The 25,674-nt window shown below is 41.8% G+C and overlaps 1 long non-coding RNA gene across 5 annotated transcripts in view; it reads right to left on the bottom strand.

Annotated features, from left to right (window-relative positions):
- LOC116963168 overlaps nucleotides 1-25,674 on the bottom strand; it is a 264,806-nt gene that overhangs the window by 54,039 nt on the left and 185,093 nt on the right. For all 5 annotated transcript variants that reach the window (XR_006166889.1, XR_006166888.1, XR_006166887.1 and 2 more), the window contains one exon: nucleotides 3,590-3,749. This is a non-coding gene — a long non-coding RNA (uncharacterized LOC116963168). The remainder of the gene's footprint in view (nucleotides 1-3,589; nucleotides 3,750-25,674) is intronic.

A 25,674-nucleotide genomic window follows, 5' to 3' on the forward strand; every position in this document is an offset into this window, starting at 1 on the left:
TAATTATCTTAAATTAAGCATATAGTCAGATTCCAGCTCATCTTCCTGTTCATGTTTTCACACACTCACAACACAGAAGACATCTCATCTCTTAAGTAAACAAACACAGACACCAGCTAAATTAGAAACTCCATGGAGTTGACAGGTTATGATCTCATCACTTTTTTCTCCTTTTTTTTTTTTTTTTTTTGTTTGTTTGTTTGGAAACATTTCCTTTCCAAACTGAATTTAATTCACCAGAAAAATTTAAGCAGAGACTATGATAAACTCACAGAAGAAAAGTTGCTCAGTCATGACTACTCTACTCTCTTGGTCTGGTTTTAATTTGATTTAAAGCAACTTAGTAATTTGATTTAAAGCAAACACAGGAACCTGGTAAGAGTGGATGCAACAGTACTAAATGCAATACAATTCAAAACCAGCAACTGTAAATGCATTTTAAAGGAAAAAACTCTCATGTCTTTGGCTAAATGCAACATATGAAGAGTTAAAGTTACAACCATAAACTATCACTTTTTTTTTTTTTTTTAAAAGGCAAAACCTTGTAATTAACCCTCAGGCAAATCATCAACCTCCACATTGCTGGTTTTCTGTCCTTGAGACATTTATGGCAAAAATAAGCTCTGTGAGGCCCCATGATGCAGAAACATTCAAGTGCAGGTGTGTCTATGGATATTTGTCAGTTTTCTTTCAACATTTCCACCCTGTGGCTGCTTATCTAGACCGCCCTCTCCTTTCCACATTAATCTCTGTTTATTCTTCTGTTCAGCAGCAAGAGAGGGAAGAACATTCACACACACGTGTTTACAGTCCTCTGGACCGCTCCTAGTAGCTGTGCTTTGACTCAACAAATTTCAGGAAAGTCAGCACTGAGAAGAAATGTGCAACTTCCCAGCCACACTGCTCTGGAAGGAAATGAGCTGTGCTCTGTAGGGAAAAGGAAATTGCTTTGGAAGTCTAGACTGAACCCCTCCTTTTCCATCCCTCCTCCTGTTTCCCCCTTGAATATATTTAAGACAAAACAAAAGGAAGGTGGAGAATGAAAAGGAATCATTGGGCAGAGTTTCCATCTCTGCGTGTAATAAAAACACAGCTGGATGTGGATTTAAACACCGACGAAACATCAGCTAGTGGAAAAAGAGAGACACAGCAAGCACCTAAGAGACAAGGACATGGGCAGCATCTGGTGTAGCAAAACGGGAATCAGGAATGTGGTGAAAGGCAACATACTGCAGGCAGCCACTCTGATCCTCCCATCAGCCTGGATTTGGCTTTAAAATGCAGTAAGTCATGTAGCAGTGAATCTAGTTGCCTAGAACTGTGCCAGTGAAAGGGAAAATCCTGCACAGTATTCAGTAAACTTGCTCTGTTTTGGGATTACCCCCAAACTGAAGACACAGTAAGAAAAGCAGCTGTGAAATAGGATTGGAACAGCAGAGAAGCTTGAAACAATCAAATGAACTCAGGTAAATTCCAAAAGAAGCCCACAGAGACTGTGAACTGAGACGGAGGAGAGACAGGTCAGACAGATCGACCAACAAGGCCTGAATTTGGCAGGAAAGCCTAGCAATTAAAATAATGGAACCAAAAAAAAAAAGGGGGTGTGGGTGTGTGGAAATACATATGCCAAAAAAGAAAATCAAGAAATCCCCAGATAACTTGGTACTACTTGATTCAACTGGGGACCAGATAGTACAAGAGCAAGCTAAGAGACTTTTCTGATTTAAGGGGCAAAGAAGAGGGACCAAGGGAATGGATGAAGAAGTTGATGGGTATTGAGGAAGAATGACAAAGGGGAGAAAAAAATCAGACTATCAATTTAAAAACATTAAAGATTATGTCAGAGGAATCTTTAAACCAAATTGGCAGGAGGAGCACCAAGGGAAGGACGACTAAAAGGGAGAAAGCAAGAAAATACACATGCACGTGGGCATTTAAACTAAACTGCAGTATGGACAGGCACCGAGTCTCACTAACTTGCTTTATTTCCTGCATAATTGAAAGGGTATATTTTGTTTGAGTTTATTTTTGATAAGGAGCAACAAAAGGGAAAAAAAATGGGCAACCAATCCATCATAAACTGATTCTCTGTGCCCACCTTATGAATTTGCACATTTTGAGTACTCCTAATTCCTGCTGCAGAGAGAGAGTCATTGCAGCTTACATGACCATCCCCCCACACCCATATAGGAAAAGGACAACAGAGTTACATCAAGAGAGCAGCAGAGCTGCAAGATCACAACTTTCTATTCCTCAGGGGCAGAGCTGTGGCAGTGCCCTTGGCCTGTCTCTCACACAGATGCCAAACCAATACACATGGCAGCGCTCTCCGTGCCTTCTGCCCCACTCCCTAAGTAAAAAATGAAAAGGCGACACTGTGAACCACCCTGCAGCCCCTGCCCGCACACGTCTCCAGATGGAGCAGGGCAGAGGGAAGGGAAGGAGCGATCCGACAACTAGCAGTCAAGATCTCACAGGGAGGAGTGCTGCAAATGCCTGCTGAACTCCCACCGCTCACATCCTGAGGTTCTGCTGGACTACAGCGTGCGCCAGAGCTTAATGTTAGGTTTATTACTTGTCTTACTTTCCAGTCAAAAAAAAAAAAAAAAAAAAAAAAAGGGGGGGGGGGGGGAGGAAAGAAAAAAGGAGAAAAGGGGAGGGTTTGGTTTGGTTTCTGACCAATTGCAGGAAAGAAGTTTTATTCCTTAAGGAAAATCTTCAGGAGTGGGAATGAATGTGAGGATTATATGTCTGAATCATCCTGTCAATTCTCTAAATCCCACAGCATGTGGGGTTGGATAATGTTTTCGGCTAGGAAACTACTTTTTTTTTAATAATTTATATTTATTTAAACAAAACAAAAAAAGAATAAGAAGGGAAAAAAAAAAGTGGTTTAGAGCTCCTCCCTTTCTAAATCACAGACCCAGAAAGACCAGTTTTGTTTTTAAACAAAGTTAGCAAATTGCCCTTAAACTGGTCAGTTCCAGTAATCAGCATCAGAGTAATGACAGTCACTCAGTCGGTTTCCCCTCTGCCAGACCAAAAATAACCATTCAGCTAAATTCTTCCCAAAATTGTTTATTTCAGCTAAAGTGAGTGCAGTTAGGTTGCAGACACATCCTTCTTAGAGCTGGAAAATGTACACCTCTATACATAACATTGCTTCAACTTCCCTCTCTCTATATATTCAGAGATACCACTAGATACATTACAGGTGCTAGGGAATGTATCTTCAAAATAATCAAAAGCATCTCCTTCCTTTCTTGTTAGGCACAGCAGCAAGAGAAGGAATTTTATTAGATGCTGCCTGTCAATTACAGCCTTTGTGCTGCTTACAACTTGTAATGCACTACAGCAAAAATACTAATTTCTCCAACAATCACTGAAGCTTCTGCTGGTTATAGGGACTAAGGCATCAATGTAAGAGCACCTTTCCTATTTATTCGAGTAGGATACAAAGTTTCATCCACCTAAAAAGCATGAAATCATCAAAATCACAAGAATTTTTCCAGATGTTAAGCCAAAACACTCTTAGTTAACCAATCTGGAAATGCCAGGCGGTAGCCACAACATTATACAGGGTACTTACAGTGCAGGGAGCCTGAAGTGAAGTGCAGAGGCAGTTCAAAGCTTGTTCTGCACAGCCCTTCTAAGGCACCCCCTCACCAGGGCACTGAGGAGGTAACACTGGCCTTGACAGCTGGTAAAGAATGATCCGCCTGCGTCTCCTAGCAGGATAAAGACATCACCTGTAAGAAATATGAACAATAATAATTTAGGACCGCTAAGGATATAGTGGTATTTCACACTCCTCCAGCCACTCATGTCCCATCCCAGTCCTTCCAGTCTTGGAGAAGAGGAGAATCACACTTAACACTTCAGTTTCATCCCAATCAGCATAAATCAGGATTTTCCCCAGAGACTGGAAAGGACACCGGTGCCAAGGTTGGGGGCTGGAGAATAACATGTAATTCACAGATATAAAATAACTGTTTCATAACTTGTGAAAAAATTTATCTGAGCAAGTCTACTGGAACAAGAACGTTAACTAAAAGGAGCAAATGAAAACAATTTTTCTGCCCGTGGTCACTCAGCATGAGATAGTGGAAGGAAATGACGGTGAGTCATCTCAACGTGGGATGGAGCAAAATCTGAAGGAGTACTGGATACAAAACCCAAGAAATAAAGGCCAGGGCAAGCTACTGATGAATCCTGATGAAGTCACAACTAAATGGAATTGATCTTTAATCCTTGAGTCCGAAATATAACACACATTTCTTGAATGATAGAGTTTTATGTTAGCTTTAAAAATGTAATGGGAGACAAAACATTTTCATTTATTACCATTCCTCTTCTAAAAATGGAGAACAGGACTATGCAATTTTAATATGAGCCAGTATTGTAGCTGTTGTTGCATTTATGTAACTGCATTTGTTGTAGGCACGTACCTATGTGTACACACATAGCAGAAGCTGATTCATTATATCTACACGCAAAATATATAAGGTTTGTTTCAGACAAGAGAAAGGCCTTGTACTTCCAAAGTAAACTTTTTTCCATTATTTCACCTAATAAAAGACATTTCCTCTCTGATCCTTATAGTTACACACGCTAATTAGTAGTATTTACATACATATAGCACACACTTATTCTCCCTTCCTTTTCTCAATTGTTTGACCTACATCAATGGACTGAAAATAATTATACACTACAAACTAATATAGTACTCACACTTAAAAAAAATATTAAGATGTTCTTCTTACTAATGCGCACGGCTTTCTAAGCTGTACCTTTTTTAAAAAAAATAAAATATCTATTTCCCTAAAAACAAAAGGGTACTACTTATGTTTTGAACACAAGCAAAGGATAAAACCTTCACACCACAAGCCTTTACAGCCCCATAATTTACACTCTGGTGTCATAAACCAGCAGTAAAATATTTTAGAGATAGCCATAAAACTGAGATCCCAGTTCAATCTTTTCAAAAGCTCTGCTTCAACTCAGCTGTTAGGGTCCGAGCAGGATTACTTATATCTGATCAGTGGCAAAGTTCACATGGGGCCCAAACTTTTCCAAAGTTCACCCATTTTCTGATGCAGCTCAGGCTCACCCCTGTGTCTGGGAGGGGCTGGACATTTTGCTGCAAATGCTTTCACTGAAAGAGGCCCGCATCATTGAACCCCAAACACTTCAACTAAAATACACGGAAATTTGGGACAAGGCAAAGAAAGGCAGGGCCCTCACTGAACTTTCATGCGGACTTCTGGTGGGCGGTGACGATGTGGATTTTGGTAGCTGGTCTTGTAACAGGGTTTGCCCCAGCTTTCTGGATTTCACTGCTTCTTGAACCTGCACCTCTGGGGTGTTCAAGCACTACACCAACTAAAACCAATTTCCCCAACGTACCCAAAACATGGTAACCTGTGAAGGCTCAAAGCCTTACACCTGAACAGATCCGGTGAATCTGGGAGTGGAAACTGGAGACAGACCCTTGGGACCTGACTCCTGCCTTACCATTTGGGCTGCCAGAGGCCACAGAGCCCCGGCCCAGGGGTGCCCAGGGCTGATGGCACCAGCCCCATGGGGACAGGCGACATCCCAGCGCCTCAACAGGAGGTGCCGTGCCCGAATTCCAGCCACTTCTGGGCAGTCTTTGTACAGGGAACATGTTTGTTTGGGCTGCTTGGTTTTAAGTTTCAGGTCCAAATAATAAATTAAAACCAAAATACCACTCCAGCCCGATTCAGACCGAAAACAAAAGTTGAAAACACACAAGCAAGGTGTCACACACACCAGAAAACTTATTTCAACGTGCTCTCTAACAGAACAAAGTAAGAGAAAGAATGAAACTGTCCACGATCATAGCATGCTTCATCAATTAATCAAAACAAATTGTGTTTAAAAATTATTTGGGGCTTGAGTCTACACTCACTGCAGTCAGCTGGAGCTTTGAACTATTTCTGTGGGTATGTAAGATCAGACACTGTAGAATATGAAGCAGTGAGCTATAACAATTCAATATACTATTACAGAAAACGGCACGTTTAGATCTCATAGTAAGGTGTTTAAACCCAGTCCACAAGCAACACAGTGGCTGTGCTTTTAACTAACTCACAATCAGTGAGGGAATAGCTTTGATTCTGCTGTTAACCCACCGAACTGGAGCAAAGACATTTTCCTAATAAATACTAATGAATAAACACTAATAAATAAATAATAAATGATTTTTCAGTACAGTGTTACAATAAGTGGATGTTACACATGAGAAAATAAGTGGGGGAAAGTAGCACACATTATTACATAAAAAAACAAGGCAAAAACTTGGATTTTGGTTCTCCCAATACTCACTTCTTTACTTGACCACAGGAAGCAGGCTACAAAATACCACCTTGTACAGTGAGAATGATTACAGTTAGGAGGTGTATAATACCTCAATTACTCTTACTGTTTCTTTCTACAAAGAATAAACTAATTTTACCAAATATTTCTTCTTTAAAAAAAAAAAAAATAAATAAATTTCCAGAAAACTGGGCTTGTATAATTTCTTCCCATTTATTTATTTATTTTAAGGCTACAAAAATGTAAACAGTCTGCTTTAATTTCTTTGGCTAGACAAGCATCAGTGATGACCTGGAAACGGATTTTAGAAGGCTTTCCTGTGTGCTTCACAGTAATGTGGTTTGGTTTTGTTTTTCAGTTGTAGGTTATACTCGGCTTGGAAATCAGCAAAGTCAGTATTTCAGGATGTTCAAGATTCCTGGAAACCTCTAAGAACCATAACATGTCAGGCCCTGATTTGGGAACATGCTTACCTGTTTAACCTCAAGCACAAGACCTCACATCTTTATTACACAAAGCTTTAATCAAGCATTTAACTTTGAACATGTATTGAAGTGCTCTGCTGAATCAGGAAGGATCTGGACCTTTTTAAAGAGCAGCATTGTTAATTGACTGCAAAGATGTTATATCCTGCAAGCAGGCTCCTAATGAGCCGTGCCTGCTGGCAGGCAGCTCTGGTAGCGCACAGCAGCCAGATGGTGTTCTGCAGCAGGGCACAGGACCACTGCATTACTCATGGGGTAACCCCCTCGCCCCCCCTTTACAAATCCTGCAGTACAGGCTCCTGCTTGCTTCGCTATGCGTACCTGGCTGCTAGTGACAACCAATTTTTAAAAAACTCTCCATTTTCGAGTAATCTATAAACTACCACTGAAGCGATTTACTTAAATTAAAAGTTTTCTGGTGGGAAAAATATACGAGGCAATAAAAGGTTTTCTACAGCTGGTTAAGCACTGAAACAAAGCTGAGATATCTGATAACTGCAAAAGGTTTGCTGGTGAGGATATTCTAATGCAGTGAGCATTCACGTAATAAGAGGAGAATAAAAAAAAATCAGACATCATTACTGTTTCCTTCTTGTTTCATCTTTCAGAGCTGCATGGAACTGCAGCCATCGCTTGCCTCAGACTTTCTGCAGAAGCTGATACCAAGGACATGTGGTTTGGGTACAAACTGAACAAAGAAAGGTTTTGAGAAGTGTAGATCTGTTTGAGACCAAGTAAATAATTGATCAAAGCCACATCCTTAGTGGGAAAGGCATGCTATGATTAGGAAATACATTTCCAAAACAGTCATCTTAGTATCTCCAGCAACCTAACAGTGAAAAACTGAAGAGATCACACTCAGCCACGATGCAGGCATGTGCAAATTACTTGCCTTCAAAGAAGTTAAACCCACTACAGCAGCTCTGAATTCATCCTAAGTGTTCGGTTACCTATTTTGCACATGTAAATATTACTGTGCAACATTACAGCTATTATTCTGAGAAGCTCAACTGTCTGCATAAGAAAAGACTGTTTCATGGAGTCAATAAAGACTTTGATGGTGTTTGTCAAGGGAACATTTGCTATTTCTAGGCTGTGATTGAGTAAAATACTTCTCTTGTCATAGACTACTGTATTACAGTGCCTTCAAGTAAAATAACCTCAAAATTCTGCAGCTCATTTGGGTTACTGCTGCTTAAAATCAAGCCTCTCACCCCTCTCCTCAAATAAAAAAAAAAAAAAAAAGCAGAATCCGAGGAATTTAAGCAAACGTCCACATGATTTTAACTGTGGCAAAATCAATTTATCATTATTTCTACTCCTTCTTCCCAAAACTCTTAACACAACCTTCTCAGGTCAGATTTTCACTGCATGTACTCTCTGTGCTCCCTCTCCATACGCTACACTCTGCTTTTGTACAGTATCACACAACATGGTCCCCCACCTTCAGCTGAAACTTTTATATAGTATTGTCACACAAATGAAAGAAAATATTTTAGCAGTTTAAGCTGGTTATTGTTTCTTCTGCTCCAGCTAACATTCCTGCTTACTTCGGATTGGTCTACAGTCTCTTGTTACAAAGTCTTACGCAATTTAGATAAAATGCAAAGGATGGTTTAAAAAGGAGTTTGAGCATGTACTGTGTGAAAATACTTTTCCAAACTGTTCTGAAACACATGGGTCAAATTCTGGAGTCACTACTACTATTCTCTAATTTTACTAATTACTAGTGGCCAATTTAGTAGGTGTTAATTTTTAACATACTTCTGATGCAAAGGTTAGCTTTAATCTACAGCTGAAAGGGTTGGTCAGACTTCAGCACAAACTGTACAGTTTTGACATGCTTTGTGTTACCTTAATTGGGACATCTTGAATAAGGCCATTGCTGGTTAGAATAAATTCTTTTGTGTTTGAAAAACACTTGTAGAAATTAACAACTGATGGGACACATCAGCAGACTATCGTATTCGACATGATTTTATTTTGTCCTTTTTGAGGATGGAGTTACTTTGGGTACATGGGCAGAATCTTTTAAGTAACACATGACGAGGTGGCAGATGTTCTCTTAGTGTCACTTTATTCAAAACTGTAACTCAAGTTTCTTGTTGTTCTTGATGATTTTCAGTAAAATTTTACACTACAGAAGAACAGTGTTGCTTTCTGGTTCTTCCACCATCTCCACTGTCCTGTAAATGACATCTGAAGGACGGAAAGAGTGTCAGCTCTTCTAGCACCACAATATTTGGGTTCCTGCTCACACATTCAAACAAATTTTGAGAGACTGAATTTAAGCCAAGCCCGAGTACTTGTGGTTTTCTTAGCCCACAACCAACTTCCCAGACTTTCAGTTTGCAAAAGTCATCGGAACATTAATAATTCTTCTCCCTTGAACCACAGATACTCCTTTCCCATTTATTCGTTTTCCTGTAAACACATCTCTTGCTTCAACACAAGGCAGTTGCATCCTACACATCTAATCAGCATGACCACAGTACTTCAAACCCGCCTTTAATCAAAACTATAGTGTCCAAACTATTCCTATATGCAGCTACCACAAGTATGTATGTAGCCACAGGAGCTTCTTTGCCTTTTTAAACTGCAGTGGGGAAGCCTGCATTTTTCATACATCCCTTTCTACTTTGCAATGAATAATTTATCTCTATAAATTTAACCTTCAAATATACCTAATACCTACGACTTCAGAACAATGGACACAGATGAGGCATGATGGAAGCAGCTCATTCTGCCATGACACTATTGGCATTGTGTCCCCATGTGAACATGATCCCCAGGCTTAACATGCTCCCCTTCTTCCTCTGCACAGGAGGATTAAAATCTAGGGTAGCATGTCTGATTCCAGCACATTTAAAAGCATCTGTTCTTTATTTGCATTTGCTTGTTTCAGGATACAGGGAAATTCTTCCCACCTCGATGCTTTCCCTTCTCTTTTCTACTCACCTCACCTCCTTCCTTAGAGGTTGTTTTTCCCTCACCGAGACGCCAGTGGGTTTTGTGCACAAGGCTGCAGACATACCTTGATTTAAATACAGAAGTACTTGGGAGTAGAGGGAGTGTCACAAAGAGATGATCATAAAGATACCAGTATTTCAAGCAAGACTTTTTGTTTCCTTTTTTTTTTTTTTTTTTTTTTAACCCTGCAGTGGACCCTGTAAAACAAGTGTCCCTTTTCTCCCTCACCCGGTCTGTTCCCTGTGCTGCTCTCGCTCTTGACATTACCACAAGTCTCATGACTTGAAGACACAGTTCCCAAAGAGAAATGCTCAAGTGAGAATGTCATGACCAGTTGACCACAAATACTACCATTATTCATCGTTAGGCTGAATTATTCCTGCCCACCATGGATCACATCATTATGCAAAGGCATGAGCTAAGAATATGGGGAAAGACTGGCAAAAGGCCCCTTTAAGAAGCATGCCAAATTTCACCGATTCATTTCATGAACAAAGCACGTCTATCAAGGTAATCTTTATAAATTCCAAGTACTTTAATGTTAAAAGGAGTCCAGGTGTTTATTTCTGAACTTCAGTGCACACAATTCCCTGACTTATATTTTCAAAGGAGGGGACTAGATATTATAACAACAAAAACAACATGAAAAAAAGAGATTCAGCTCTGTTTTTTCCATAGCTTCATTCACCACTGCGGTCATTTCTCTTGGCAGTGACATTTTAAAAGCTGCAAGACCAGAAACAAGGTTGACTTTCAGATTTTTTTATTTTCTAAACTTGAATGTTGTCAGGCTTATATTTAGAGGGAAAATTTAATCTTTGTCAGTCCACTTCTTTTTTCTAGGACCTATACAGGGAAGTAAGTTTATAATTTGGAAAAAAATATACACTAACAAAATACATGAAGAAAAACCTCCCTCGGGGGAAGACTTCTTTTCAATTAGAGAGGAAACTAATCAAAGAGAAAATGACAGCAATTCATTTTCAGGGCACCCCCACATGAAGACCCAGTTAGCAATTGCACACGTACGTGACAATAAACCACACGCAGCTTGAATATGCTGGAGCAGGACTCATACAGTATTGCAGCCCAGTGATTTCATGGTGATGATCTCACCCTGCTGCCTGGGATCACGTAGGGGGGAGGGAGGATAATTGTGGTCGGCTTTGGCACACAAGCACGATCAGGAATCTTGCAGGACTGTCATCACGCTGATATTACCATTGCTGACACAACTGAGGGCAAGCAGAGGAGACGTGAAGGGGTACAGCGAGGTGCAGAGAGACCAGAGTGCAAGATGTCTATGCTGCACCCATGTAAGCAGCATCAGAGGATGCTGAGATAAAGGAGTTACATGCACCTGGTTTCTTACAGAAGTACAGCCAGCCCCTCTCAGGGGCCAAGTCGAAGTGTGTTATTGCACATATATGCAAGGCAAGACCCAGATTTGAAAGCATTTTTATGGAATAAAAGGTATCTTAAATTTACAGCACTTTGAGATTAAGTGCATACAGTTTCAGATAAATACCAACTCCCAAAGAAATGGCTTAATGTTTAAAATATTTTGACCCTGTGGCATGCTGCCCACAGGCCCCACGGGTTTCTTGGAAAGCAGAAGGAAGAGAAACAAATGTACAGCAAAGATTTTGCTAATGTGTCCATCTTACCTATGCCATCTAGTTTGCTTTGATTCACCAACCATCAGGATTGAGAGCAGGAGGTACAGAGAAGGAGAAGTACCTTGAAAGCTACACTGATTAGGTACACTGTCCACGGTTTGTACTGTGCTCAGATTTCTAGTCCTTTAGCCATGCTACCCTTTTGCCAGTTAAACACACTCCTCAGTGTCCACAACAAAGAAACCAGTCCTCTTTACAATGGCCGTAAATGTGATTTGCCACCTCCACCTGAAGGCAGTGTCTGGGGGCTCCCCCAGCTGCGCTGAGTCCTCGGCACACACGGAGGGCTCTGGGAGGAGGAGGAGGGTCAGAAAGCAGGAGCAGCTCTCCCAGATCTGAGCACATAAGAAATGAAGAACTGTGCATACCATGAAAGCAAGATGCCTAGACAGCATGCCTGGAAATTAATGTTTTAGGATAGCGAAAGGCCACACTCTTAGGAGGTTGTCTAAAGGCCACCCACAGGTCTAACAAATAAGGGACTTGGGGAGAGATGGAAGAAGTTGCTTATGCCAAAGGAAAGGAAAAATGTGTTCTGGAGGAAAAAACAAAACAAAACAAAACAAAACAAAACAAAACAAAACACCTCTCCCCTCCCACCTCGTTTTCCTTTTGCCCTCCTGCTGCAGAGAAAAAGCCTTACACTCAGTAATCCTGCTATAATATTCCTAGCAGAAAGGGAAGGACAAGTATAGGGGAATTCCATTTACCCTGAAGGTTGGATTTGGGTTTGTTTCATTTCTCTTTAGCTTTTTTTTTTTCCCCTCCCTAAGCCTTTGAACTTTTTTTTTTTTTTTTTTTTTTAATAAATGTTGCAGGGAAAAGGACAGAAATCTCATCCAGGTTTAATCCCTATGTCAAAACTCTCCACCCCTGTGCTCCATGCCCTGCTCCGTCGGTGCACATCTTGCTCACCCAGAGCTCCCTGTACCACCCGACTGAGACCCGGGGTGAGGGGATAAGAAATGACTCAAGCACCTCCCACTAATTTTGCAGCGATTATTCATTTCCACTCTATTCTGAGATCAAAAAAGCAAAATTATCAAACTGCAGCAAAACAGTAATACTAGACAGTGGGGCAAAATGGTTGATTTTATACTTTGTTGGCCATTTTTGCTCCCTGTGTGATTTGTTTCCTCTTCCCTTCTCCTGCAAGCCGCCGTGCCCCCTAGGAGGGCTTGCAAAAGACCCGAGGGCAGCACAGGGCAGATGCCAGCGCGCGATCTCTATATGTCCATAGCCAGGCACAATGTGTGAATGAGGTTTGGTGCTGGTTTCCATGGCAATGCAACCACACAGTAAATGAACGCCTCGCATAGGTTTGGTTGTTTTGTTTTTTTTTTTATTGCAGAGGTACACAAAACAATAGAGCCAAGCTTAGGATATATAACTAAACTTAAGGCGCATAAGGAGTTACCACCATCACATAAAGGCAGAGCATTTCTCAATGTTTTCCCATGACTACTTCTTTTTTTTTTTTTTTTTCCCCTGCAGCAATCTGTTCTTGCTAAGCAAGCATTGAAGAGTAGCAGTTTCAACTGCTCATACATATATGTGTGTATATAGAGTATAGCTGTACATATATCCAGACAAGAGAGACCACACCACCTATATACGGTCAAACAATATTTCCAGTGACCCCTCTTTACCCTCTTATGTCTGAGAGAATTTCTTAAGGGCTTTCCTCAGAACCACAAAGCCAGAGCTTTAATTCCTGACCTATTTCCAAAGCTCAGCAAAAGCCAGCACAGATGTATGTTCACCACAGAAACATCCTGTGATTTTGTAAAGCAATTTAAAAAAAAAATAAATCTGAACTTGCAAGGCTAAGCACTCTGAAAGCTCTTAGATCAAAAAAGTAATTAGGAAAAAAAAATAGCTATCTTTTTTGTGTTAATGTTTTACTTTTTAAAAGAAAGTTATTTTCATTAGATGAAAGCGCTGAATGGTTTGAATGAAAATCTAAGCATTTCAAACCTCCAGCATGGGTGTAGCATCTGATAGCTAATTGTTTCATAAGCTCATGGAAGGGCAGAAATCCCCCACATTGCACAGGACGTCCCTCAGTCCCACCACCTTCCTGCCCAGAGCTAAGCTTGCTCCTCAAACAGGCGAGAAGGCATGGCTGCTGCCAGCAGGGCTGGAGACATCCCCTGGAGACAAGCACGGGTTTCTAAATTTAGGGCATGCAGTATTTTGTGCAAAAGCTTGCAATCCTGTATGCTGCACAGCATGATGCCATTCTTCAAGTCCTATTTTTGGGCTGGCCACTGCAGACTCCCCCAGGATCAGGCAAAGAGTTGATACAGCATTTTCTTGAGTCAGAAAAAATCGTACCTGTCTTGCCAATACTGGACTGTAAAGACCCTTTGCCAGAGCTGAATACCCCACTCAACCCTGCAACTAACAAACACACTTTTCAGGGATTTTTAGCACTCTCATATAACTGTCTTCCACAAATGCCAGACATCAAAGACTAATGTTGCCTGACGAGCCATAATTGACACAATGACAACCAAGTATCTCATATCATCATATAATGTTTTTCTAAGCAGTGTGGCAACCTTTCCAGCTACCACACTTCCTTTAAACATTTCACTTTAAATGCAATGAAATGAACTTTAAAATTGGCAGTTTATTATAATGAAGCATTTGCAAGAGCTGTGACGTCTTTTTCTCGTTTTGCTCCTAATCGGCACTCATAATTTGCATTTAATGCAGATTATCAACGTACCACTGTTATAAAGGGGAGACATTGCACATTTTGATGGGAAACGAAAAGATCAAAAATACTGCTCAAAACATAGCAGGTAAAATACGAATGCATAAAATACAACAGTCAGCTTTCACACCTGGGGTGAGAAAGTGGACATGAATGTATGGAGAGTTTCCAAAACCTTCCTATCTTCCTTTCACATACTGTATGGAAGAGCATGCCAAACCCTAAAGATACATTCCCCCACTTTGTGGTGGGGGGGAGTAAACCACATGCTTTCCATAAATGGCGCTCTCCTCCCTTAAATAAACCTTGTGCACTCAGCCTGCAACTATATTACAGTTTAAATATTTTTCTAACCTCATGCTATATATTCTCAGGGAAGCAAAAAGCAACACTGAAAAATATTTGCCCCCAAACAAGTTATATGCGGGTGTGCTTAAAAGACAGCTTTTCATCTGTTTAGAAGAACGGGTGTCCTCACTAGGAATGCAGCCCAATTCATCCTAGGTCATCTGGAATGGCTCGGCTCAAAGGTCCCGCTATTTATCCACAGCTAAGAAACTGCCCAGCTACACTGCCTTTATAATGAAGCTGGCTTTCCCCTGTGCAAGGGAAAGAAAGAGAATAGCATCAAAAGAAACAGTCTTACTGGGGTTTTAAAATGAGAAATCATCAGAGCAAGCCACTATCTGAGGAAAGGGGAGGAGGTTTCTTTGGACAGATTATACTATTTCATTAATTAAGGCACATACCAGAAGCAATTTGAGTGTAAACACACAACTCGACTGAAATGGTCCAGAGCCCCCCACCAGACTCATTTTGGTCACATCTGGGAAAAAAACGGGCGTCGGGAAGGGCCGCGTTCAGTCTGCTATGGAAAAAGCAGACATCTTCTCACACTGAGCTTTGCATTGCTTCACGATACCCTCAGCCACGGAGCGGAGCAAAGACCAAAGGATGCCAAGAAGAAATCGGCTCCCACCCAGCCCTCCTCTAACTCTGATCCCCAAAGGTGACTGAATTAGCAATTTATATAGGGTTATATCCCATACATATATTATACATATATATCCATCCTCCTTCACCCCCTAATCAACAAAACATCAAGCCTTGCTTTTAAAACCTGGGCAATGAGGTGATTATGAGGGCAACTGCACTGGGCTTTACCATTCAGTGTATGAATTCTGGGTTGCAAAAAGCAGACTGTGGGCAGCGCAGTGTAAAAAGGCAGAGATAATCAGATAGGTCACAAAAAAAAAAAAATCAAACAAAAACAAAAACACACCAAAAAAACAACAGAAAAAGACCTCCACCTCTGAATGACTAAATTAAAAATTGTCATCTTCTGATATGTCTATATCACAGTCACAGCTATCAACAATGAAACTTACCTAAAAATTGTGGTGTTTAAAATAATTCTCCCAACTACCTATTTGCATTGGAGGAGGGTTCAGCCATATAATACACAGAGATTGTACCTTCAGTATTTTTCTCCCCCCAAAATGGCTAGAAAGTTAGTACAGTACCCCCCCAAAAAAAAAAAAAAAACAATGCTAAGTCATAGTTGATCATATTATAACAGAAATGTAGCTTAAAATTTTAAAATAAATTAAAAACCCCACTCACCAAAAAAAAAAAAAAAAACAAACCAACCAAACAACAAAAAAACCTCAAACACACCACACAAGACCCCTTCAAATACTGCTGTTAAATTATCATTTACAAGTTGGCCATCCTGGTATAAGTTTGGGGGGCAAATTTGCCAGTAAGTAGACTACTGACTCTCTGATGCCCAGTTGTGCCTTTGGACACATACAAAGGCAGAAAAAGGCTTTTATCGTAGTTTTATTTACAATCACATTCAACTATTACGATATTGACCCAAGAACAATAGGAAGAAATGTTCAAAATGTCAAAGTAACTGTTAAAAGTGTAGAAACAAAAGCGTACCGCACGCCCAGTGACCTGACTCTCCCTGGGCTACCTCAGATTTCTAAATTCCAGCAGCCTGCCTGGGTTCCCACTAAATTTGTCTCTATGGGTTACACAGAAGAACAGCAATTTTCACTCTGCTCAAGTAATGTTTCAAGCAGGGTCACAAACGATGTCACTCCCCTGTACCTTCTTCACCAATATCCCCAAAAAAGAGGGGAAGGAAATTTAAAACATCACCTAATAAAATAGCTATTTGGAGACCAGGAATGTGTTGACTTTGCTAGAGCTGACTCTGAACTGAGCTCATTCTTTACATTTCCAGCCAGAGGTCTACACTGGTACCTGCTGTGGCTGCACAAATCTTGCCCAAAGGAAAAGACATGCCTGGGTTCCTCATTCAAAGGCTCCAATTGCCCCCTGTGAAATGACCCGAGTCTTCCTTTAAAAAAATAAAAATCAATGTTTCAGTGTGCTCTTGATGCATGCTGCTAAGGCAGACGCAACAACAGACCCAGAAGGGCACACTGCAAGTCAAATTCTTCGTACATTTTAATTACAGTTTACACTAAATGAAAGACAGGTTAATAAGCTCAGTTCATAAAAAATTAATAAGAAATGGCATTTTTGTACAGCAGATCAGGGGACTTAGCCTTTGGAGGGCTGATCAGAAAAATGTATTACATGCAAAAGTGACCTATAGTCCTCAACTGGGAAAGAGGAAAGAGCGAAAGGGGCAAGGAACGGAGAGAGGAACAAGGGATTTTATTTAATAAAAACTTTTTAAATGAAGCATTTCTCATTAAGCTGGTCCCTCTATACCAGAGCAGCAGATTCAAAAGGTTTTCTCCCATGTGATGTTTCCCCGGACCACTGAAGGCACGCAACTCCACAGACAAAGGAAGCAGAAGAAAACTACTTCGAGCAGCAAAGCTGGGAAGAGAGACAATAGTTGCCACCTCCAGAAAGTGAGAAAGTGTGCTTTCCCTAGGGACCCTGAGCTACCTGTATTTAATGTAAATAAGTGAGAGCATGCTCTGCTCCAGCCAGTACGAGCCCCGCTACTGCAGCTGCTCGCTGGATGCACTGGGTGGCCCTTTGCCTCAGCCGCCCTGAACAGTTTAAATGGAAAACATGAGCACGGAGATCTGGGTGGTGTTCCGAGCGCAATGGCCTGAAAAGGAAGGGGGAGGTGGGGTTGTCCCCTGTCAAACACTGAGTCACAGCTCTGAGCCAGGGAATCCCACACAGAGCACCCTACGCCATGGTGCAGAGCTGAGCTGGGCTGTGTGTCAAGGAAACACCACCCCGAACCTCCCGGTAACACCACCAGAACTATCCGAGCATAATACATGCTTTAGCTAGACTTTCTGACATCGTGCTTCGGTGATGTCGTACAGGACACTTGTGTTTCCAGTAAGCAGAGAGCATGAGAAAGGCACGGCGTGCCAGGGCTTGCTCTACACCCTCTTCCTCGCCCCATCTCCATAGCTCCGTGTCCCGGGTTACACCCTGCAGCTCCCCACCTGTCCCTTGGAGGTGGCTGTGGCTCTAATTCCTCACACTAACTTTACTTCTGGATGTGCAGTGGGGAGTATTAACACATGGTCTGGTCTATGATTAAAAAGGTTTGGGTTTTTTTTTTCCCCCCAAATGGGGTGAAAGGGAAATTATAAAGCTGCATCCAGGAGAATATAATTTCCAAGTTAGACGCCTTCAGTTTTAAAAAAACTCTACAAGGTTCTAATTTATTAATGAATAGCTGCTGTCTTTGTAATTTTGCCGTACTTATTCCATTACTGTCTGACACTTCCTATTGTCACTGCTTGAATTTTTAAACACTTCCGCATGACTAGTGCTAATCTCCACATTTCATGGAGAGGTGGTAATAAAAGGAGAGACGCGCATGGGTGTATAAGAATGATTATAGCAAAACACGTGCTCCAAAGCCCACTCTTAACATCTCTCAATTTCTCCCTTCCTCCTAACTCTGAGCTTCTGAAAGGAAAACAAAAATGGAAAGAAAGATTGCCTTCCACCTTTATTTTGGTTTTGAGCTGGATTTATTCCTGATCAAGAGAGAGAAAGAGAGCCCCCTTCTCAAAGCAAAAGGACTCCCAGCACAAGGTGCAAAGATGCAGGACTCCTGTGTGAAACAAACATTTGCAAGCAAACAGCAAGCATGGTATCTTGATTTTCTTTCAGAAAATCTTGTAGAACTGGTACAACAAGCTATTGTGAACAGCTGCTTTGAGGATATAACCTCACAATAAACAATCTCTGATTTACACACAGGACTACATACGCCCAGACAGTCTTTTATTTGTTTACTCCCAAGGATTTCAACACCTCTTTTACCCTGATTCTCTGTAACACATATTTTAAGCAGATAAGGGCAAAGACTTTATGCGTTTGAAAGCACCGCTAAAGGACCTTTCTTGATTCATATTTTCTTAAAATCTTACGATCTACACCTTGAAAGAGCAGCCAAAGGACTCCTCTGTAGCATTCTACATTTCACTGGCACAAAAGCCAAGCGTACTGACTTGCCTCTTCATATGCCCATCTCACTCCCCAGCAGAAGCATCTACCACACTTCTTCCATGCTGAAACAACCTTCTCACAGCCTTTGCTGGGAGGGAGTGGGTGTCACTGACTTCTTGCTGCAGCAAGCAAATGAAGCTGGACTTTTTCCGTTGAGTTTGAAGCTACACTGCGGTGCACTGATTTGCTTCTAGAAGCAAGAAAAGGCCCTGACAACATCAGGAGAAGACAAAGGCTTGGCATGAATACCTTGGCCACCACTTTCAAAAGGAGGCTACAACACTGTGATCGCTGAAAACACTGAGCTGCACCAGCCTCTCAGGTCAATACTGACACTAAATAACACATGTTCAGCCCAGGGTATTTATTTACAAGGTTTTGCATTTTGTTGAGATTCTGCCTATTGTTTTAGAGCATGATGCAACTCTTCACCAGGGCCCCCATGTTTGCCCAGGAAGTGTCTGCATACCTTCATGCCCCTCCTTTGGACAGGGGACCCTATCCCACCACTTCTTTGTGGTCCCTGTTTTGCTTCTTTTCTCCCTCCAGGTTGCACAGGGTTCTCTCCTCCTCCAGATCATTGCAGCACTCGGTCCTGCCTCCATGCTGATCCTCCCTTCCCTCCTAACACCCCTGGGGAGGGTGCCCTGCCTCCTCATCCCTTTTCATGCCCTGTCACCTTCCTGTCCTCCCCCAGTAGCAGCATTGCTCCCAGCCACCAGGAATGAGCTCCCTTTCCCCTCCCTAGGAACACCACTGACTCTCCACTTTCCCCATAGCCTGCTGCATCAGGTCTCTTTCTTCTTAGGTATTTATACTGGCCTGTGTAACTACACATACACAAACACTACCTGAAGAATAGCTTAAATCCATAAATGTGAGCAGGAAGCAGAGGGGAGGAAAGCACAAGAGTCTCCCCTCTTTTCTTAAAATTCTGTGAAACTTCCCACTATAAAGATCATAATGGTAAACAGGGACAAATGACTCTGACTGCTGCTTTAAAACATTCATTTTGTGCAAGCAGTAGGTGTTTTTCACCAGCTCATTCCAATAGCAGATTCCCCATGCTGTATGTGCACTGAGGACAATCTACCTACAGACACGGCTTTTCTCTATCATGACACCAGTACCTTGAGGCTCTACTGGTGGAAAGGTCAGATGGCCAAGATTTCCTTGTGCCCAAGCTACCACTGACCTCGGTATCTCCAGCACTGTGATTTACAGCAGCTCAGCTGTCTCAGTAACAGCAGCGCCTGCCTCAGTCCTTGACAGAAAGCTGTTGTTCCCATTCTGCCGGTTCCTTATATGCAATGCCCCAGTACCCCTAGTTGTGACCACAAACGAAGCATTCTTGCCATTAGAAGCCATGTTTCTAGTTGCACTTGTCACTTCTACCACTGCCAGACAAAAATGCAGCCGAATCAGTGCAGATCATTGCGCTGGGCACCCCCAAGCAGAGTAGGTATGTAGCCAGCTCAACCAGACTCACAGCTGGGTAACCGTATTGTACAGGATGTTTGAGGTCGGTCATTCGTAGCTAACAGTAGTCAAAGAAAGTCAAAACTTTCATCTCACCGGCCACGGCCCCTCACCAAAGATTCCTTAATACCCAACAACATTCACCTGGGAAGCCCGTGATCCCTGTAAGGATTTACATGTAGCTCTTGCACTTGGTTTGTTGGGTGAAGAAATGTCCTGCTTTATTGTGGCCCCCCATGTTCAGGTAAACAGGGCTCAACTTATTTTCTATTTCTCTCTGTCTTACCAAATAACGAGTAGATGCATTATAGTAGCTCTGCTTTAAACAGAATGAAAAGAGGCAGTTGCAAGGATCACTCCTGATCAGTCAAAGGCACACCAAGAGAGCTCACTGATGTCTGGAAGTGCTGACAGACTTGCATAGCAGCCTGCTTCGGAGAGACTGGCTGACACAGCTGGCTAAACTACATTGCTTAGTTGTTTGCGTAATAAGTTAAGAGTAATCCTGAGGTGAAAACAGTTCATAAGAAATAAAGAGGATAGGTTTTCTATGGCTTCCACAACTCCCCCCGACCCAAATTCAAACACATAGTCCATTCACACGGCATCTAGGTCTTACTTCCAAAAAGAGTAAGTGGCATTTCTAAATGTTACTCCTTCAACTAAAAGTGCTGCACGTAAGTTAAGAGTTGCCTGATTTTAATGCAACTGGCATATACACTTGCAATTTAACAGCAGCCCTAAAGCTACGTCTAGCTTGCATATGCACACCTATTTACATGAATTGTTACAAAAAGAAATTCAAACCATCGTGAGAGCTGATTATTGTGATTTCCCTTCAACATTAATGAAAAGCCTGCAAGCAAACGTTCTCCTCACCTTGAGATGACAAGGAAAGTGAATATGCAGGCCAGGCTTTAAGGGTTATACACAGCTTTTAAGGTTCAACCTGGACCTCTTAAAGCAAAGTTTTCTAAACTCACATACCCTCAGATCTCATCTACTGAGCTCTTTCAAATACAGGACAAAGTCTAAAATGTACTACTCCTCTCACTACAAAGAAAGAAATACACCCAATCCTCCAGGCAATGCTTTGAAAATTTATTCCTTTGTGCCTTTATATTTAAATAATGACATTTGTCAAAAACTTACAATGATTGCATTTAAGACCTTTTGATTTGCTTTCGGTAACTAGATCACACTACTTGTGACATCTTTACTCTTCCCTAGGAATCCTTAGGTAAGCTGTCAGAAAGGACAGAAAACCCTGAAAGTCATGAGGCAACATTATCTACTCATCCAGGAATGAAATGAGAGATCTGATCATGCCCCTTGTGCAGGTCCAGATAGCAATGCGAATCAATTTTCTGAATGCAGGGATTGATCATGAATCTGCTTGCACTGGCACAATGTCACAGTACAACATAAAACATTAACTGCTTACTTTTAACCTCCTCTCTTCTTGTTTCATTCCTCTTCTCAAGGAAGTAATTACAAATAAAGTTTTTCCAGAGAAGATACCGAATTCCCTACTGCAGTCTCAGATCAAGCAGGTATTTGCATGCATACAAATATTTATGTCTACAAAGTTACTTCTGGGCACAAAATAAGAGCTAGAGCAAAGCCAGATTAACCAGTTTTTGACAGCCAAGTACACACCAACCAACCTTACTGTCTGTTTTGCATTTGAAATTTAGTGTTGATTCCTGGTTTTTAAAAATAAAACAAAATGGTGCAGTCATGACAGAACTGTCTCTATTGAGTTAAACATAATTTGAAACATATCTGCTAATTCAATTCATGCAACTTATTAGGATGCCAGGCTCATTATGCTACCTGCCACCGTAAGAGCACACGCACATGGCAGGGGAGCGTTTGAATTCACAGGCCAGCAGGTGCTCTGGGGAATCGCCCAGAGACACACTTCTGGTGCACGGGAACTACCTCACGTTAACCATAGGTCAAAAGCATGTACTGAGGCAGTAACCAGTGCTATGAATTTACAACAAACTCACCCCACAGTAATTTGTTTGTATACCCACAGCCATGTTTATGGGTACTAGATCCAGCTGGCTCCTTAAGCTTAGGTTATTTTAACATTCATGTCCTTCTGCCTGTTCACATTTGTCCCCTGGGGTGAAAAGATACTGCACAGCTGTAGGGAAACATTGCTACATTTGCCTTCTCGAGTTTTAACAACACAGAATATTCCTACATAACAAATACCACTGTTGCACTAACTGCACAGAGGTCTGCCAGCATCCTTACCCTCACACAAGACTACAAGTGACAGTAAAAGCACACCGCTCTTGCTTGATGAGATTCCTCCCTAAAGTTTAAGCCAACAATAAATAAACCTGTAATATTGACAACTGGGATTGCTGTATAAACTTTGTGAAGTGGCTTTTATATACATCTCAGCAAGTTTGAGAATCTGTAATCCTTAAACTCTGTTTTAAGCTTGTAACAATTCCCTGAACTCAAAGATTAATATCTATTCTACATTTCATCATTTGATTTGACTTTTTGAAATACCAGAGTTCATAGGATTGCCTATTAGCCCATATATAAGCAACAGAAACATTCTTCCTACCCCAAATGACAGAAGTAGTGCAGCCTACAGCATACTTCATTTTATCAGAACTTTTACATTTATTTTTTGCCCTTTCCTTTATTTCTTCATACACCCTTCCCATAATCCCTGTTTACTTTTGTGCTGGGTTTCTGTGGCGAGTTTTTTTTTTTGGTAGCAGGGGATGGGGCTACAGCAGTGCCCCCCGTGAGAAGCTTTTCGAAGCTCCCCCGGCTCCAAGTCAGACCCGCCTCTGGCCAGGGCCGAGCCCATTAACTGCACCTCTGTGATACGGTATTTAAGAAGGGGAACCTGAGAGGGGGTTGGGACTTGTGAAGAGGAGTTGGGAGAAGGAGGAACACCCAGGTCGGTGGAAGGAAGGAGAAGGACATGGGGGAGGTGTGCTGGAGCAGAGCCCCCTGTATCCCATGGGGAGAGGGCAGGGCTGATGATGCCCACGGAGGTCCGAGGTGGAGCAGAGGCCGGCCTGCAGCCTGTGGAGGAGCCCACGCCAGGACAGGCGGCTGCGCTTAAAGGAGGCCGGGACTCTGAGGGGAGAAGCGGCCCCCGCGGTTGTGGCTCAGCGCTGGCAGGACTGCAGCACGCAGGGGTGACCCACGCCGGAGCATCCTGGGAATGGCTGCAGCCCGTGGGGAGGACTCACGCCGGAGAAGGTTCGTGGAGGGCTGGCTGCAGTGAGAGGGGAGCCCCGGGGAGCAGGGGAGGGATGTGCGGCGTTCATCTCCACTCCTGAGCAGGAAGGAGCGGGGAGCTGGCTGTGACCCCCATCCCCTGCCCCCTATACCACTGGGGGAGGAGGGAGAGAGATGGGGAGAAGAACTGAGCTCAGGAAGAAGGGAGGGGTGGGGGGAAGGTGTTTTGGGATGTGGTAGAGCTTCTCACTGTCCCACCATGTCTGTTAAGTGTTATTATTTCAATTAAAGTGATGTTTTCTTTTCTTCCCCTAAGGACTCTGTCTTCTGCCTGTAACCATAATGTGTGAGTGACTCCTCCCTTAGATGGATTCCTTGAGCCATTCCTGCCCCCATACTCTGCCCCCACCCATCTCTGCAATGGGGGAGGGAGTGAGCAAGCAGCTGCGTAGGGTTTTGTTGTTGGCTGGGCCTACACCATGACACTTAACACTTTCTCTTCACTTTCTACTCTTTATTTTTCCCCTCCCATGGTGTTTTTGTTCTTTTTTCAGAAACTTGTGACTGTTCCCATCTCCCACATCTGTGTTAGTGTCTCTCTTGCTGAGCAGAGTTAAGATTTAGCACTAACATTGTCCAAATATGTTTCAGATAAAGCAAAACGATTTTTCTGTCACTAATAGCAACACTGTATAGAATACACACACAATTAGGGAATTTTGTTGGAGGGAAAAAAAAAAAAGTTGCTTTTCTTTGAGTAGAAGCCATCCTTATGCTAGACTATGCTTTAAAGCAAATATTGAGATGTTAAACATAATGCCACTTCAAAGAGATTTCATTAAAAAAATTAGCTATTCTTAATCATGTGTGTCACTTTTTTTTTAGCTGTATAATAGTTAACATTTTCCCTCCTTATTTCATTTACTATAAAAGGTAAGGCGTTACATCACCTAATACCAGTTTGCACTTGTATGCAATTTAAGATGCAAGTTTATATTCCAATTTCCTGATCAGCTGCCAGCATTATTTCTTCCTTGGGCTGCTGAAGCAAGATGCTGGATCTCAAGGGTGTTCCGTGTAAAATACCATCATTTATAAAAATGCTTAATGTTTTTGACAAATCGAGGGATTTGAGCAAGCACAGATCTAAAACCACAAAACTACAAGTCTGTCAAAGGGTGTCCTGCTGCATGAACAGCAAACAAACTGATCAATAACTGTGTCTGGATTCCCAGTACCCTCTGCATCAGAAATATAAACAAATGTAAAAATGTTGGCTTCATCTGCAAATCTGCAATATTTTCATTAGGTGCTCAAATATGGACTAAGATGGTTGTTGGCATAGAAGCTTTTTAGAGTTTGTTTGGAAGTTTTATACTCTTTTAGTACTTTGGGGGAAATGCCTGGGAAAATAATGTGGGTTTTTTTAAAAAAGAGTGTGTTCTTGCAGATGCCAAATGTACTTCTTGGAGCCACAGAGAACCATCTGGTCAACTGGGTTTCACGTTGTCATGATGTGCTGTGATATCACCAGACTGATGCTTGATGCATCAGAAGGATACAGATCTGTGGTAGATCTAAATGTGCCCCATATACACATACTTCTGATGTCTGACTATGTAATGATTTGGGTTAAAAGCTTAAGGATTAATTTCACAAAGAGTGAAGCCATGGCAAAATTATCTCGGTCCAACTATTTCTGAAGCAACAAAGCTCGATTTGGAATTGATCTTCAGACTTTCTTCCCCCACTCAAAAAAAGAATTAAAACTCTTTAACAAAATTTTGCCTAAATGCATCTGTCTACTTCCACTGAAATTCCTCCGTCTCTCTTACATACACAAAGCTCATGTAAATCTCCTCTTCTCAGAACATAAGTTCAACATTTGCTATCAAACAGTGTATTGCTCCTAGATATAGGAAATAAGGCTTTTTACAGTTAGAACAATTGCTCACTGGCACAATCTCCCCAGGGACACTGTAGAATCCCCATTGATGGAGGTTTTCAAGACACAAGTGAACAGGGTGCTAGCGAATTTCATCTAGGCTCTCCTTCCCACGAAAGCTTGCACCAGGTGATCTTTCAAGGTCCCTTCCAACCTAGGCTGTTCTATGGTTCTACGATTCTGTACAAGGGAAGTGTAAGTAGATGGATGATCTTATCACAGAACAGAACTAAATTGGAAAAAAAATAAATAAAACTGTCAGTAAATATGATATGCTTCAGAAGAAGGAAGGCTGTTGCACTTGCCTAAATAGCACTCTATTCCATACATATGCATTTGGGGGGATTGCCTTTTAGT

The sequence above is a fragment of the Tyto alba genome, unplaced genomic scaffold, assembly GCF_018691265.1.
Source record: "Tyto alba isolate M040663 unplaced genomic scaffold, T.alba_DEE_v4.0 Super-Scaffold_48, whole genome shotgun sequence".
NCBI classification, from domain to species: Eukaryota; Metazoa; Chordata; class Aves; order Strigiformes; family Tytonidae; genus Tyto; species Tyto alba.